A 16,578-nucleotide genomic window follows, 5' to 3' on the forward strand; every position below is an offset into this window, starting at 1 on the left:
TTCGTGGTTTCTAAGCTGTTTGTTCCAGGCTTCCTCCTGATCCTTTCTCTCTATCTGTTTGTCCTCCAGATCACTAATTCTATCTTCTGTCTCAATTACCCTAGCTTTGAGAGAATTTAGATTAGATTGGAACTCATTGAGAGCATTTGTGAGCCTCAGCCCTGGTAGCTTTTAACTCCGCCCTAACATTGTGAACATCATCTCTGGTCGCTTTCAGCTCAGCCCTAATCAATTCCATTTGGTCATCCATGGCTTTCTCCAGCCTAGCTATTGCCTGGATAATTGTTAGCCTGAATTCTCTTTCCGGCATATTGTCTACGTTGATAGCCGTTAGCTCTGTTGCAGAAGGTCCATCCTCTGTATTCTTCTTCTGTTGGGCATTCCTCCTCCTAGTCATTTTGGTGAGAGATGACTGAACAGATGTAGCTGGATGTATTGACCATGGTGCATTCAAGGTGCACCCTGGAGAACTTCTGAGCAATCAGGATTCCCCACCCATACGAGAGACAAAAGAAAAGAAACAAAAAAGAAAGAGAGAGAGAGACAGGAAAGAAAGGGAAGATGAATGAGAAGGTTCAGCCCAAATGGGCCCCAAGGTAAGATTTATGAAGTATACAAACAAAAACAGACAAACCAAAAGACTGATAAAAGTGTATGACAAGAGAAAAAAATATATATATGAAAATAAAGGAAGAACCTCGTCAAAAAGAACCCCAAGTGTAAGATTTATATACTATCAGGACAAACACAAAAACACAGAAACAGTGGTGGAAGAAAAAGATGGGAGAGTGCTTATAAATTCTCAATGTGGGCAAGGAAGATTGTTTTTACTCTTCCTGTATGTATCTTGATATCTTTGTTAAAGGACTCAACTTCCCTAAGATAAAGGGGGATTAGAAATTGGCTTACCTATAGGGGTAGTATTGATTGGGGAACGGGGATTACTTTGAAGTTTAACTCTATATGAATATTAGAAAATAAAAATAAAAAGGAATAAACTAGACTAAACTATAAAATTTTTAAAAATTTCAAAAAATAGAAATCCAAAAGAAAAACACAGGTGTATGTATCAGAAAGTTCAGGTTAGAAGGTTATTATAGAATTTGATATACTGGACAGCTCACTGATGGTAAATAGGTTAAAAAATTATCTATATAAAAAAATATGAACCAGAATAGTGGGAATGAGTTAAAAATAAAGGTTGTCCTATGAAGTAGTGGTGGTTGTTCTCTTGTAGTCTTTTTTTTTTTTTTTTCCTTTCTTGGTTGGTTTTCTGGGGGAGGGGCCTGCCACATGGGTTTTCAGTCAAAGATTTTCCTTGAGTTAATTCCCCCTTTCCCCCTCAAGGGGGTGGGCTCTGAGGAAACTGGTTTTTTTCAGGCTTTTGTTCTCTGGCGGTTTTTATGTTTGTTCACTTTTTTTTTTTTCTCTCACCTTGACCGCCTTTGATGGTTTTTGTAGTTTTAGAGGAAAACAAACTGCATCCTGACCTCCCTCTCACAGAGAAGCCTCAGTCTGGCTGCAGAGCCCAAATAAGTTCCCCCTTGGCCTCTGGTAGAGCAGGTTCCAAATCGCGGTCCCTGGGGATGCAGGATCTTCTGCTTGTACCCAAAACCATGGCAGCAGCGGCTCTCTGGGCAGCTCCAGACTGCTGGAGAGGTTCCAAGCAGCGATCGCACACTGAGATTTTCCCGCTGGCCCGGGCTGGGAGTGCCTGGTCTTTCTGGGTCTAAGAGCGCCCGGCTTGCGCGCACCTCTTTCAGGGGAGGCTGTGGGTCACGCATGCTTTTCAGGCTTTGATAGAACAGGGCGCAGGTCTGAAAGCACCAGGCTGGGTCTTCGCGCACCTCTTTCAGGGGAGAGTTTGGGGCGCACGTCTTAGGCTCTGAAACAATGGCGTGGGTCAAAGAGCACCGGCTGGGCCATTGTGTACCTTTTTCAGGGGAGAATGAGGGGCATGCGCATCTCAGGCTGTATAGCAGGGCTTGCGCATTCTGCCATCCAGCTTGGCTCCCATTCCCTCATAGGAGCCAGACCCCAGGCTTTCTCGGCTCGCTGGTGGCTTAGGGACCAAGACCTGGTTTCTCTGCTGCACTCTCTCTGGCTCAGCGCCAGGGGAGGCTGTCCTGGGACCAGGGACTTAAGCCCCTGTCCCTAGCCGCCCCGATTCCCATAGTCCCCACCCCCCCACCCACCCTGATCCTTTGCTCTTTTGGAGTGCTTTCAACCAGTCTCCAAGTTAATGCTGGTCCCCAGACGCAGGGCACTCTCGCTCCTATTAGGGATATTACTTTCCAACCAGTGGCCTCTGGTCGCTCCCTCCCCCTTTTGTGTATCTTCTGATATCAGTTCGCCAATAGCAGTTCGCTTTTCCCACTCTGCTTTACCTGCCCACTGGCGTTTTCTGCCCCTGTAGAGATCCAGATGGGTATAATTATGATCTCAGGCTGATTTCATGGGTGATCGGAGTTCTTTGGTAGGTAATCAGCTTACTTTAGGGTACAGGTTGTAAAGGTGCCTCCTCCTACTTCCCCGCCATCTTGTCTCCAAATATATTTTTCTAATTTACTCACTTAATTGATTTTTTAAAGATTTTGTGTTCTTAGACTTGTAACCAAAAGCACAATTCATAGAAGGAAAAACTAATAAATTGGACCTCCTTAGAGCTAAAAACTTTTGCGAGTTGAGCTCTTTTCTTCCCTCTTTCACCATCCCATCCACCCCACAGCTCAGGTCCCCCACCCCTACCTAGCAGAGCCTCCTGTCAGGACCTGATACTAGGCACCAGGCTCCCTTGTGGCCGCAGGGCACAGAGTTGGCCGGCATCTGGTGGAGAAGAGTGGGGTGACAGGGCTGGGCCTGGGTGGACACCGGGCAGAACCAAGGGAGCAGCTGCCTGCAAGGGCACAGAGCAGGCAGAGCAGCTGCAGCCCAGGTGGTCAAGTGTGCAGCAAGCAGGGTGGAGCCAGTTGTGGAGAGCTCTACAGTGAGCAGCCCAGAGAGAGACAGTGAAATCATGGAGCCCAGCCGAAAATGAACTGGTCTCCTTGGGGCCAAGCCTCTGTCCCAGCACTGAGGTTTTCCTCATCCAGGAGCACTTTGATCCCAGGCTGGATGTGTGCCCCTACTTCTGGACTAGGGGAAGAGAACGTTTGCTTATTTGGCACATGAGCTGAGCTATGGACACTGATCTTAGCCCTGGGAACATCAAGATGATTTGTGATCATCCTGAGATAAATGAACATTGGCTTCCAGGCTCAATAAAGTAAATATTCCTCCCATGGAGAATGGTGCTGGTTCCTAAAGACTGGAAGGATCTGCAGCCCCAGGGGCCTTAGCCAAAACCAGTCTTGTTTTCCTGTTCAGAACCGAGTGACTGCCTTGAATGCCTCTTTCATTATGATTCACACCAACTTGAAGAGATAGTTGAGTTGCTGTGTGCTGGCCTTTCTCCTATTCGCAGTCATCTGTGGGGAAGGAGAAGAAGAAACGGAGTTACTGTGATTCCCTTAAATTGCAAACCAATTTCAGATGTTGAGAAGTTTGGAGAAATGGTCTATGGCTTCCAGGACCCCCACAGGGGCAGCAAGGCCCTCAACATCCATGTCCTTAACAGGCCCCGGGGCCCAGCCAAGACCAAGCCAGAGCCCTCCTTTCAGTTGTGAAACAAGGACAGCTCTTCCAAAAACCTTATCACCAGGCTGCAGAAAATCTGGAGGAATTATCTGAACATGAAGAAATATAAAGTGGGAATGGAGGAGATTATGCTAAGTGAAATAGGTCAAACAGAGAAAGTCAATTATCATATGGTTTCACTTATTTGTGGAACATCCAACAGCATGGAGAACATAAGGAGAAGGGAAAAATGAAGGGGGAGAAGCTGGAGTGAGAGACTATGGACTCCAAGAAACAAACGGAGAGTTTTAGAAGGGAGGGTGTTGGAGGGATGGGTTAGCCTGGTGATGGGTATTAAGGAGGGCACATATTGCATGGAGCACTGGGTGTTATACGCAATGAATCGTGGAACACTACATCAAAAACTAATGATGTACTGTATGGTGGCTAACATAACGAAATTTTTTTTAAAAAAAATTTAAAAAGAAATATAAAGTGCTAGGGCCAGGGTTCAAGTTCAGTGCAGAGGCCCTGCACTGCCACCTCTGGGACCATGTGAACATATCCATAGTAAAGGCCACAAATTTTTCCCTTCAGTGTTTCTGAATGGGAGGGTTTCCTGCCCAAGGAGAACATTGGGACCAAGCCTTGGCCATGGGGCAGATGTGCTATTATCTCAGGAGCAGAAAATCTCTGAAGTCCTCTCAGATGGGCCAAGAAGTAGATGATCATGATGCAGTCCTGTGGTTTAATACGACACCTGCAACTAATTTCCAGGAAAATGTGGGCACAAAAACTACCATTCACCTGATGAATTCTCAGTTGGTCACCTCTTCGGGACACTTCCTCAAGACAGCTTATGCATTGAGAGAATTGTGTGGGACCCGTCTCTTTGCAATTCAGATATCCCAGCATGGAACCAGAGCCCTGACTACAGCTTCTTTAAGTACTATAAGAGCAGTTGCGAGCTGTATCCTGATCAGCCTTTTTACATCCTCAAGCCTAAGCTGTGGGACAACATTCAAGAAGTCTCCACAGAAGACATTCAGCCAAATCCCCCATCTTCTGGGATGCTTGGTGGCATCATCATCATCATCATCATCATCATCATGCTGTGTGACCAGGTGGATATTTATGAGTTCCTCCTATCCAAGTGCAAGACCAATGTGTGCTACTACTACCAGAAATTCTTTCGCAGTGCCTGCACAGTGAGCACCTACCACTCACTCCTCTTTGAGAAGAATCTGGTGAAGCACCTTAACCAGGGCACAGACAAGGACATTTACCTGCTTGGCAAAACTCCACTGCCTGGCTTCCAGAGAATTCGCTGCTGAGCATGGGCTCCCTGGTCATGTCCCCTAGCTCTTCTCCACCAAGCCTGGGCAGACCACATTCCTGAATAATCACAGCTTGCACTGTAGGCCTTCAGGCCACAAGAGTACCAGGCTGTAGGAGCCCAACAGCAAGCAGCCAACAGCAACCAGTCTGCCCTGTAGCTACAGAGGTGTGTGAGCCCAAATCCTCCTGCCACACACGTAAACACACACCTAGCTTTCTTTCCACACAAAGGTAAATGCAAGATCTACCTTTCTCACCAGAGCTGGGCTGTTTTCCCCCATTGGAATGATGTTATTCTCACAAACCAGCACTCTATTGCTTGAAATCTGCACCTAGATACTGATCTCATGTGTTAAAGAAATTTACCCAAATTATGATTGAGCTTGCATATAGGGTGGCTCTGGGGGGCCAGTAAGTGGTACAGGACATAGGAAACATGCTCAGTTGCTCCAGTACAAAGTTGCCCCCCCCAGGTCCATGCCCCTGAGAGAGGTGGTATTCTGTCTGTCTAGCTGGTTTGGTGGGTCCTTAGGCTGGGTGCTTATGAGCAAAGGGTCTTGATGATCCCATAGCCACCTCCATCTGGAGGTAAGAGGCACAGAGGGCACAGTCTCCATCCTCCAGTTCCTCATAGTTCACTGAGAGAGAGGGAAGATTCACTGTGTTCAGTGCATGGGTTTGGGGGAGGGAGGTGTTGTGGAGAGGCAAGCACATTTGGGAGGGATCATACACTTGCTGTATCTATGGCTGGAGAGGGCTTCACAGAGCTGCGGCTATGAAGGAAATTTTAGAGGAAGAGAAGAAACATGTCATGCAGATATTTGAGTCATTTGAATTGTGTTTTCCTTTCTGCCTTTGTTGCCTGTAATTATTCTCTAAGGTCTACCTGAACTTAAAGGGTCAAATTATTTTTTGAGGAAACCCCTTGTCCTGTCTGAGGTAGCAAGTACAGCCCCATGGCAGACACTAGGCAAGTCAGATGCCAAAAACTGGATTTGTCCAGGCTCACCCTGGCCTGATCCTACCCTACAGCTGGGTTTGCCCACCATGTCCACTGCTTCCCTATTGATGCCCACCCTACCCCCTCCTGACCGCAATCTTGCTTTTTCCCTTTGAAAGTAGTAGTTTTTCCCCCTCTCTCAAATTGCCTTTAAGCATTTTCTACTTTAAAAGTATCCTGACCTGACAATTTCTTTGATCTTCATGGGCCTTTTATGGAATGTCTCTCAGGGAGTGGGGATGTGGTTCCCTAGAATTTAGTCACTCTCAGAAGTTAGAGATCATAACTGATTCTCCCAAAATTTATCAGACTGCCGTGCCCTCCATCCCTCCAGCAAGGGAACAATGTCAAGTATCCAGACAGAGGCCTTGCTACCGTAGTCTGCAAAGGTGCTTCCAGGTAGTTTTGCTACCCCCTCCCCCATTGAAGAACCGCATTGGAATAGTCCAGCCTCCAGTGTGGAGAAAGTAAAGGACTCACATAGGGTCACAAAGTAATGCTATAGAGCCAGGGCTCCTAGACCCAGGATTTTGGACTCCTGGCTCCATGTGCTCAAGGGCCTCTTAAGCGTGAGCTACAGACCAGCCATCTGGGAGCTGCAGTGCTCATTTGCTGCCAAACACTTGGCTTAAATAAGCAGTAAAAGGAACCCTGAAGGGAGAAGCCCTGGGTTTTTAAATTGATGATCCCCTGTTTACTATCAGTGCCACCATGGGCGAAATCTCCTGAGACTATTTCCTCATCTGTAAAATGGGGGTGATGAGCCTACATCAGGACTATTGTGAGGATCACATGAAACATCTGTCCTGGCACATAACAGGTGCTCAGTACATTATGGTTTTCTTCCTTCCTTCATTAAGGACCTGTTCTGTGCTCACACCTGGTTAGGACCTTGCTTTGAGGGAGGGCAGAGAGGGGTTCCTGTCCTCAGAGAATTAACTGTCTTATTGGGAGACAATAACTACCCTGCCTGGAACACCCAGGAAACCATACAAGGCAGTGGAAGGTACAGAACATGGCCCTTTTCCTCATCATCATCCCTGCTTGCAGTTCAGGCCTAATTCTGCTTCGGAACGGGTGGAGCACTTGGGCCATTTACTGCTATGTGGAGCAAGTCTTTTCTGCCTCTCTGGGCCCATGAATTCCTGGCCTGCTTTTTTTTTGGTGGGGGGGTAATCTCTACACCCAACATAGGGCTTGAACTCACAACCCCAAGATCAAGAGTCACATGCTGTACTGACTGAGCTAGCCAGGTACCCATCTGGGTTGGTTCCTGTTCTGATCAACATATTCATTGCAATCTTTGAATCACAAACACTGAGTGAGAGGAAGGTGGCATTCCATCAACAGAAGATAGGTGTTGGTGTGGACACTGAGACTATGCTGGGTAGATGCTAGCTTTTATTTGTTATTGTAATATGGGATCAGATTAATTTTATGTGTGATTCTAGGACTACAAACTTTTTAATTCTGTGTTCTTTACATATGGAAACTAGTAAAATGCACATTAGATAGGGGTATTATTGTTGGTCTAGTGATATGTTTAATATTTGTGACAGATAACTTAAAAATGATGACTGAGTGTGACAGGAAAGTCCTTGTCCATAAGGGGAGGAGGGTTCTGTCTTCATCAGTAGCCATCTGTTCATCCTATATCATGAGGTCCCCCTGTCCTTCCACCAATCACATAAGCTATTCACATTGGTTTGGAAACCTCAATCTCAGAAGCTTCAGAAACATGTCTAATCTAATTCTGAATTACCCAAAGATTATGTAAAAATTTTAAATAAGTGTTTAAAAAATACTTTTGCCAATTGAAAGAAAGCCCATTGAATAGGATGAAAAGACAAACTACAGGCTGGAAGAGAATGTTTGCAAACCACATATTCAGCAAAGGACTAGTATCTACAGTATATAAAGAGCTCTCAAAACTCAACAGTAAAAACAAAACAAAACAAAACATGAAAAACAACAACAAAAAAACCCAAACAATCCAATTAAAAAATGGGCAAAATACATGAACAAACATTTCCCTGAAGAGGATATACAATAGCAAATAAATACACGAAAATATGTTCAATATTATTAGCCATTAGGAAAATGCAGATTAAAACCACAATGAGATATTATACAGCTATCAGAATGGCTAATATAAGAAATAGTGATGGGGCACCTGGGTGGCTCAGCCAATTAAGCATCCGACTCTTGATTTCAGCTCAAGTCATGATCTCAGGGCTTTGAGATCAAGCCCCATGACAGGCTCCATGCTGATTGTGAAGCCTGCTTAAGATTCCTTCCCTCTCTCCCTCTCCTTCCAACCCTCCCCTGCATGCATGCACATGCTCTCTCTCTCAAAAAATAAATAGAAATAGTGATAATACCACACACTGGGGGGATGTGGAGAAACTGAATCATTCATACAGTGGTGTTGGAAATGTCAAATGGTACAGCTACTTTGGAAAATAATTTGTCAATTTCTTAAAAAAAATAACTGTACAACCCAGAAATTGCACTCTTGGGCATTTATTCCAGAGAAATGAAATCTTATGTCCCCACAGAAACCTGAACACTAATGTTTATAACATCTTTATTCTTATTACTACAAAATTAGAAACAGCCCTGATGTCTTTCAATAGATGAATTGTTTATCTATTGTATATATATATATATACCATGGAATTCTACTGACCAATAAAAGGCAACAAAATCTTGATAACACACAATAACTCAGATGAATCTTAAGGAAATTATGCTGAATTTCAAAAGTCAATCCCAAAAGATTATATACTGTATGATTCCATTTATATGATGTTGTTGAAATGACAAAATTATGGAAATGGAGAACAGATTGGTTATTTCCAGAGGTTAGGAACATGGAGTGGGGGAAGAAGATGGGTGTGGTTATAAAAGAGGCAATATGATGAATCCTTTTGATGATGACTGGGTCAGTGTCAGTATCCTGGCTGTGATGTTGTATTATATTTTGTAAGATGGTACCATTGGGAGAGCTAGGTAAAGTGTTCACGGGATCCTTCTATTTTATTCCTTAAAATTGCATATGAATCTACAATATCAAACTTAAAAGTTGAATTAAGAACTATGCTAAGGAAAGAAGCCAGTCACAAAAGACCACAAAATTCCATTCATATGAAATGTTCAGCAAGGTGAATCCATGGAGATAGAAAGCAGATCCATAGTTGCCTTTGGGGTGGGAATGAGGAGTGACTGCACAGGAGAATGAGGGATCTTTCTGGGGCAATGAAAATATTCTAAAACTCAATTATCCTGGTAGTTGCACAATTCTGTAAATTTACTAAACATCATTAAATTCTACACTTACAGTGGATGAGTTTTATGGTATATTAAATTATACCTCAACTGAACTTTTTAAAGGTAAATTTCTATATATATAAAAATTTTGCAAAGTAAAAATTTTATTTTAAAAAATGATTAGTGTTAAGGAAAAAAGATAAAGACTTGAGGCACTTCCCCACCAAAAGGGGAAGATGTAAAAAAGAGATCAATAATTATGAGAACTTGTGTATTCCAAAATACATAAAATTAAAAGACAAATTACCAATGGGAAATATTTGCAAGTCAGGACAGTTCATCTGTCAATATTCTCAACATATAATGGCTTTCTAATTACAAGTATACCTCGGAGATGTTGTATGTTCGGTTCCAGACCACTGTGATAAAGTGAGTATCACAGTGAAGTAAGTCAATTCAAGTATTTTGTTTGCTAGTACATATAAAAGTTATGTTTACACCATATATTGTAGCCTGTTAAGTATACAATAACATTATGTCTTAAAAAACAATGTATACACCTTAATTAAAAAATACTTTAGTGCTACAAAATGCTTACCATCATCTGAGCTTTCAGCAAATCAATCTTTTTGCTGGTGGAGGGTCTTGCTTCAATGTTGATGGCTTCTACTGATAGGGGTAGTGGATGCTGAAGGCTGGAATGGCTGTGGCAATTTCTTAAAGTAAGAGCAGTGAAGTTTACCATTGACTCACTTTCATGAAGAGCAGGTGACTCCCTTGCTACATCTAGCTTCTACATCCAGCATATGCTGCCTCACCTTACACCTTTGTTATGGAGACTACCTCTTTCCTTAAACCTCATGAACCAGCCTTGGCTACCTTCAAAATTTTCTTCTGCAACTTCCTCTCCTCTCTCAGTCTTCACACAATTGAAGAGAGTCAGGGTCTTGTTCTGGATTAGGTTTTGCTTAAGGGGATGTTGTGGCTGGTTTGATCCTCTACACAGACCACTAAAACTTCTTCCACATCAGTAATAAGACTGTTTCTCTTTTTTATCATTCATGTATTCATTGGAATAGTAAGAACCTTTTCTTTGCATTTACAACTTGGTTAACTGGCAGAAGAGGCCTAGCTTTCATCCTGTCTTGGCTTTTGACATGCCTTTCTCACTAAGTTTAATCATTTTTCAGTTTTGATTTAGAGTGAGAGATATGTGACTCTCCCTTTCACTTGAACGTTTCCAGGCTGTTGTAGGGTTAACTGGCCTAATTTCAATACTGTTGTGTCTCAGGGAATAGGGAGGCCTGGGGAGAGGGAGAGGGACTGGGGAACAGCCTGTTGATGGCACAGTTAGAACACACACACACACACACACACACAGAGTTATCAGTTAAGTCCACGGTCATATATGGATGTGGTTTGTCATGCCCCCCAAAATAGTAGCAACATCAGATGTCATTAATCACAGATCACCATAACAACCATAATAAAGATGAAAGTATAGGAAATATTGTAAGAAATATCAAAATGTGATACAGAGACACTGAGCAAATGCTGTTGGGAAAATGGTACTGATAGACTTGCTTGATGCAGGGTTGTCACAAACCTTCAATTTGTAAAAAGTTCAGTATTTGCAAAGCACAATGAAACAAGATATGCCTGTTCTAGCACCCCAAGACAAAAATGGGTAAATGACACTCTTCAGATTCATTTGTTTACAATGAACAAAAGCCATCTCTGCCTACCAGGTAGGCTTACTGTCTTCCAAGGAAAAGAAAGGTACACACAAGGAATAGTGCTGGAAAGGCAGAAATGGAGACTGCCTACTCTTTCATGGGCCTGTGTCACTCTTTCTGTTTCACCACTCTTGGGATCTCTTAATTCAAGTTCTTGAGAGTCTGGCAAGCCATGGATTGATTTGATTTAGCTTAGCTATATACTCTGTGTCCAAATGGCTGCCACTAACATAAAGATTAAAGCTTTAGATTATCTGAGAAGGAGCTATGAGTAGGACAAGAGAATTGATAGTTAATGATAGACATAGAGCAGTCATAGAAGTATATAAGTGTTTGTAAAAAAAATATGCAGCCTTGTGGTGTCTGGGTGGCTTAGTTGGTTAAGCGTCTGCCTTCGGCTCAGTCGTTATCCCAGGGTCCTGGGATTGAGCCCCAAGTTAAGCTCCCTGCTCAGCAGAGAGCCTGTTTCTTTCTCTCCCACCGCTGCTCCCCCTGATTTTGCATGCTCTCTTTTTCTCCCTTTCATAAATAAATGAAATCTTTTTAAAAAATGCAACCTCATCATTAGCAATCAATGAGCTATTTAAATAGCAAGAGCCTTTTTTGCCCATTAAATCATTAAAGATTAATGATAACAATACATGCTTATACACTGCTAGAAGATGGGACAAACTAGTATGGAAAACAGTTCGGCAAAATGTATTGAGGACCTTTAAAATGGACATAACTTTGGCTCAGTAATTCCAAATCTAGGAATCTATCCTAAGAGAATGAATAATCAGAGATACTGATGAGATATGTATGTGATCTTTGTAGTATTATTTATACTATTTATACTATTAAATATAATATATGTAAAAAGAAAAACAAGTTTCCACTGTTACAGGAATGTTAAGTAAAGTGGCATGTTCACATCATGAATATGCAGTCATTAAAAATTATGTTTTTGGTTAAAATGTCCATACTACCCAAAGCAATCTACACATTCAATGCAATCCCTATCAAAATACCAATATTTGCCACAAAACTAGAAGAAATAATACTAAAATTTATGTGGAACCACAAAGCCCTTGATAACTAAAGCAATCTTGTGAAAGAAAAAGCTGGAGGTATCGTAATTCCAGATTTAAGATATACTGCAAAGCTGTAGTAATCAAAGCAGTATGGTACTGGCACAAAAATAGACACAAAGATCAGAGAAATGAAATATAGACCCCAGAGATAAGCCTGCACTTACATGGTCAATTCATCTGTAACAAAGGAGGCAAGACTATACAATGGGGAAAAGATAGTCTCTTCAATAAGTGGTACTGGGAAAACTGGACTGCCTTCTGATGCCTTACACAGAAATAAATTCAAAATGGATTAAAGACCTAAATATGAGTCCTAAAGCCATAAAAATCCTAGAAGAGAGCATAGGCACTAACTTCCTTGACATTGGCCTGGCAACATTTTTCTAGATATGTCTCCTAAGGCAAGAGGAACAAAAACAAAAATAAACTGTTAGGGCCATACCAAAACAAAAAGATTTTGCACAGTGAAAAAAATCAACAAAAAGACAACCTACTGAATGGGAGAAGATATTTGCAAAGGATATATCTGGATAAGAGGTTAATATCTAGAATACATAAAGAACTTCTAAAACTCAACACCAGAAGGCAGTCCAATTAAAAAATGGACAGAGAGCTTAAATAGACATTTTTCCAAAGACATCCAGATGGCTAACAGACATATGAAAAGATGCTCAACACCACTCATCATTGGGAAATGCAAATCAAAACCATAGTGAGGTATCACCTGTCAAATAGCCAAAATCAAAAGTACAGGAAATAACAAGGTGAAGAAAAAGGAACCCTGGTGCACTGTAGATGGAAAGTAAATTGGTACAGCCACTGTGGAAAACAGTATGGAGGTTCCTGAAAAATTAAAAATAGAAATACCATATGATCCAGTAATTCTGCTGCTGGGTATTTACCCATACAAAAATACTAATTCAAAAAGACATAAGCAGGGCACCTGGGTGGCTCAGTGGGTTAAGACGCTGCCTTCGGCTCAGGTCATGATCTCAGGGTCCTGGGATCGAGTCCCGCATTGGGCTCTCTGCTCAGCAGGGAGCCTGCTTCCTCCTCTCTCTCTCTACCTGCCTCTCTGCCTACTTGTGATCTCTGTCTGTCAAATAAATAAATAAAATCTTAAAAAAAAAAAAAGACATAAGCACCCCTGTGTTTATTACAGCATTATTTATAATGGCCAAGATATGGAAGGAACCTAACTGTGCATCATTAGAGGAATGGATAAGAATGGTGTGTGTGTGTGTGTGTAATGGAATTTCACACAGCCATACAAAAAAGATGAGATTGTGTCAAATGAGACAACATGAAAGGACCTAGAGGGTATTATGATAAGTGAAATAACTCAGACTGAAAAAGACAAATACCATATGATTTCACTTACACGTGAAATCTAAAAAATCAAATGAATTAACCAAACAAAAAGCAGAATCAGACTTATAAATACAGAGAACAATGTGATGGTTGCCAGAGGACAGTGGGTGGGGGTTGGGCAAAGTGGGTGAAGAGGAGTGGCAGATAGAGGCTTCCATTTAAGGAATGAGTAAGCCATGGGAATAAAAGGCACAGCATAGGGAATATAGTGAGTGATATTTTAATAGCTTTGTGTGGTAACAGATGGTAGCTACACTTGTGAGCAGAGCATAATACATAAACGTGGGACATCTGGGTGGCTGTCAGTTAAGTATCTGCTTTCAGCTCAGGTCATGATCTCCAGGTCCTGGGATTGAGCCCCTCACCGGGCTTCCTGTTCAGGGGAGAGTCTGCTCCTCTCTCTCTCCCCCCTGCCTCTCTCTCCCTCGGCCCCTCCCTACTGCTCATTCTCTCTCTCACAAATAAAATCATATATATATATATATATATAAAATCACTGAGTTGTACACCCAAAACTAATGTAACATTGTGTGTCAGCTATACTCAAATGAAAAAAAAAATTAAGATTTTATTTATTTAGGGGCGCCTGGGTGGCTCAGGGGTTAAAGCCTCTGCCTTCTGCTCAGGTCATGATCCCAGGGTCCTGGGATTGAGCCCCGCATCGCATCGGGCTCTCTGCTCAGTGGGGAGCCTGCTTTCTCCTCTCTCTCTCTGACTGCCTCTCTGCCTATTTGTGATCTGTCTGTCAAATAAATAAATATTTATTTTTATGTATTTTAGTTATTAAATAAACATTCATTTATTTATTTATTTAAATTTTATTTATTTATTTGACAGAGAGATGGGAGAGAGAGATAAAGAGCATGCACAAGCTGGGGGAGGGGCAGAGGGAGAGGGGGAAGCAGGATCCCTGCTGAGCAAGGAGTTAGATGTGGGACTCAATCCCAGGGTCCTGGGATCATGACCTGAGCCAAAGGTAGACACTTAATCCACTGAGCCACCCAGGCATCCCATCAAATGAAAAAAATAAAGAAATAAGAAAACGAAAGGTAAATGTTTTTGAAAAGTAATTAATGAATGAAGAGTTCTCATAATGTTTGTTGAGTGAAAAAAGTAAGATACAGAGTTCTATTTATTGAAATAGAGAAAATTGAAATAGAGAAAATTTAAGCTCATTAAAATTATACAGAGTATAGGAAGAAGGAAGCCAAAATCATAATCTTAACAGTGGTAATATCTGAATGGTAAGAGTACAGATTATTTCCGTGTTTATCTTTCATTTCCTTTATACTTTGTTCTTGCTTTTTTCCTATTTTCTGAATGATAATGAACATTTGAAATCAGAATAAAATCATAAATATTACTTAAAATTAAAAGAAGTGAAGTAAATGGGGGAAACTAACATATACTAAAGCATATTTAAAACTTAAGTCAGCATGGTACTGGCATAAGAAATAAAAATAGAATAAATAAGGTAGAAACAGATTCTGAATTTAATATATGATATGAGGGCCTCACCAAATAGTAAAGGAAGACTTAGACCATAATTAGTTCAGCTACAAATGGTAACCAGTAGTGCTGCTATAGCAGGCACTCTGCTAAGTGCTTTTATGTGCATTTTCTCCTTTACTTATTACAGCCTTTTGAGATTTAGGTAGTATTATCCCCATTTTAGAGATGAGGAAGAGAACTACAGCCCCTAGAAGCTGAAGAAGCATTTGCCCGGAATCACATAGAAAAGAAGTAGAACCTAGATTGAGACCAACTATGTCAGACCCCAAGTATGTATTTGCTACTATGTTCTATGTGCATAACATTTATGGCAGAGTGTCTAGAATACAAGAGGCATTTGTAAATGTTGGTCATATGAGTAACTTATAGTTTGCTGCATATATTATAATATGTAATGTTTGTACGTAGTATGTATAATAACATAGGGCACCTGGGTGGCTCAGTGGGTTAAGCCTTTGGCTCAAGTCATGGTCTCAGAGTCCTAGGATAGAACCCTAGGACTCTGTCAGGCTCTCTGCTTGGCGGGGGGCCTGCTTCCCTCTCTCTCTCTCTGCCTGCCTCTCTGCCTACTTGTGATCTCTCTCTCTGTCAAATAAATAAATTTTTTTAAAAATCTTTATAATAATGTAAATACTACTAAGAGTAATCAAGCTGTCTTGTCATGGGGAATTAGTAATCCTGTGATTTTTCCCAGAATAAATTCCCAATGGAATCATGATTTAAAAAATAACACATGATGAGCATCACCAAATATTGGTTGATTTAATAATTACTGTTTCCTCTTGTCTCATTCACTCTCTTTGGACACTGTCCTCTCTTTCTTGTAATTCATTTGAGGCGGGCTGATTAGCAGCGTTGGCCAAAAGATGGAGCTAGAGTTTCCTTATGAATATCGTGCTGTAGACTCATTTTTTCAGCAAACTTTTTTTTAATGTCTTAATTTTTTAATAAACATATACTGAATTATTAACCCCAGGGGTACAGGTCTGTGAATTGCCAGGTTTACACACTTCGCAGCACTCACCATAGCACATACCCTCCCCAATGTCCATAACCCCACAACCCTCTCCCTACCTCCCCTCCCCCCGGTCACCCTCAGTTTGTTTTGTGACAGTAAGAGTCTCTTATGGTTTGTCTCCCTCCCAATCCCATCATGTTTCATTTATTCCTTTCCTACCCCCCCCAAACCCCCCACTTTGTATCTCCCCGTCCTCATATCAGGGAGATAGTTGTCTTTCTCCGATTGACTTATTTTGCTAAGCGTGATACTCTGAAGTTCCATCCACTTCTTCGCAAATGGCAGGATTTTATTTCCTTTGATGGCTGCATAGTATTCCATTGTATATATATACCACATCTTCTTTATCCATTCATCTGTTGATGGACATCTAGGTCCTTTCCATACTTTGGCTATTGTGGATATTGCTGCTATAAACATTCAGGTGCACGTGCCCCTTCAGATCACTACATCTGTATCTTTAGGGTAAATAAACTCAGTAAACTTAAGCTCATTAAAATTATACAGAGTATAGTCTCAGACCACTATGGAATCAAACTAGAAATTAATAGGAAAACCTGGAAATACTTGGAAAATTACAGAGCACTTTAATACAATTCATGGGTCAAAGAACAAGTCTCAAGAGGAAGAAAGAAATACATGGAA

At 41.5% G+C, this 16,578-nt stretch overlaps 1 protein-coding gene and 1 pseudogene across 2 annotated transcripts in view; both read left to right on the forward strand.

The window, feature by feature from the left end:
- The window catches only part of FAM120C (family with sequence similarity 120 member C), a 123,081-nt gene that overhangs the window by 80,998 nt on the left and 25,505 nt on the right, over nt 1-16,578 (forward strand). The window lies entirely within an intron of this gene.
- On the forward strand, nt 3,400-4,949 carry LOC132007553 (beta-galactoside alpha-2,6-sialyltransferase 1-like; annotated as a pseudogene).

Source organism: Mustela nigripes, chromosome X (assembly GCF_022355385.1).
Source record: "Mustela nigripes isolate SB6536 chromosome X, MUSNIG.SB6536, whole genome shotgun sequence".
Classification (NCBI taxonomy): Eukaryota; Metazoa; Chordata; class Mammalia; order Carnivora; family Mustelidae; genus Mustela; species Mustela nigripes.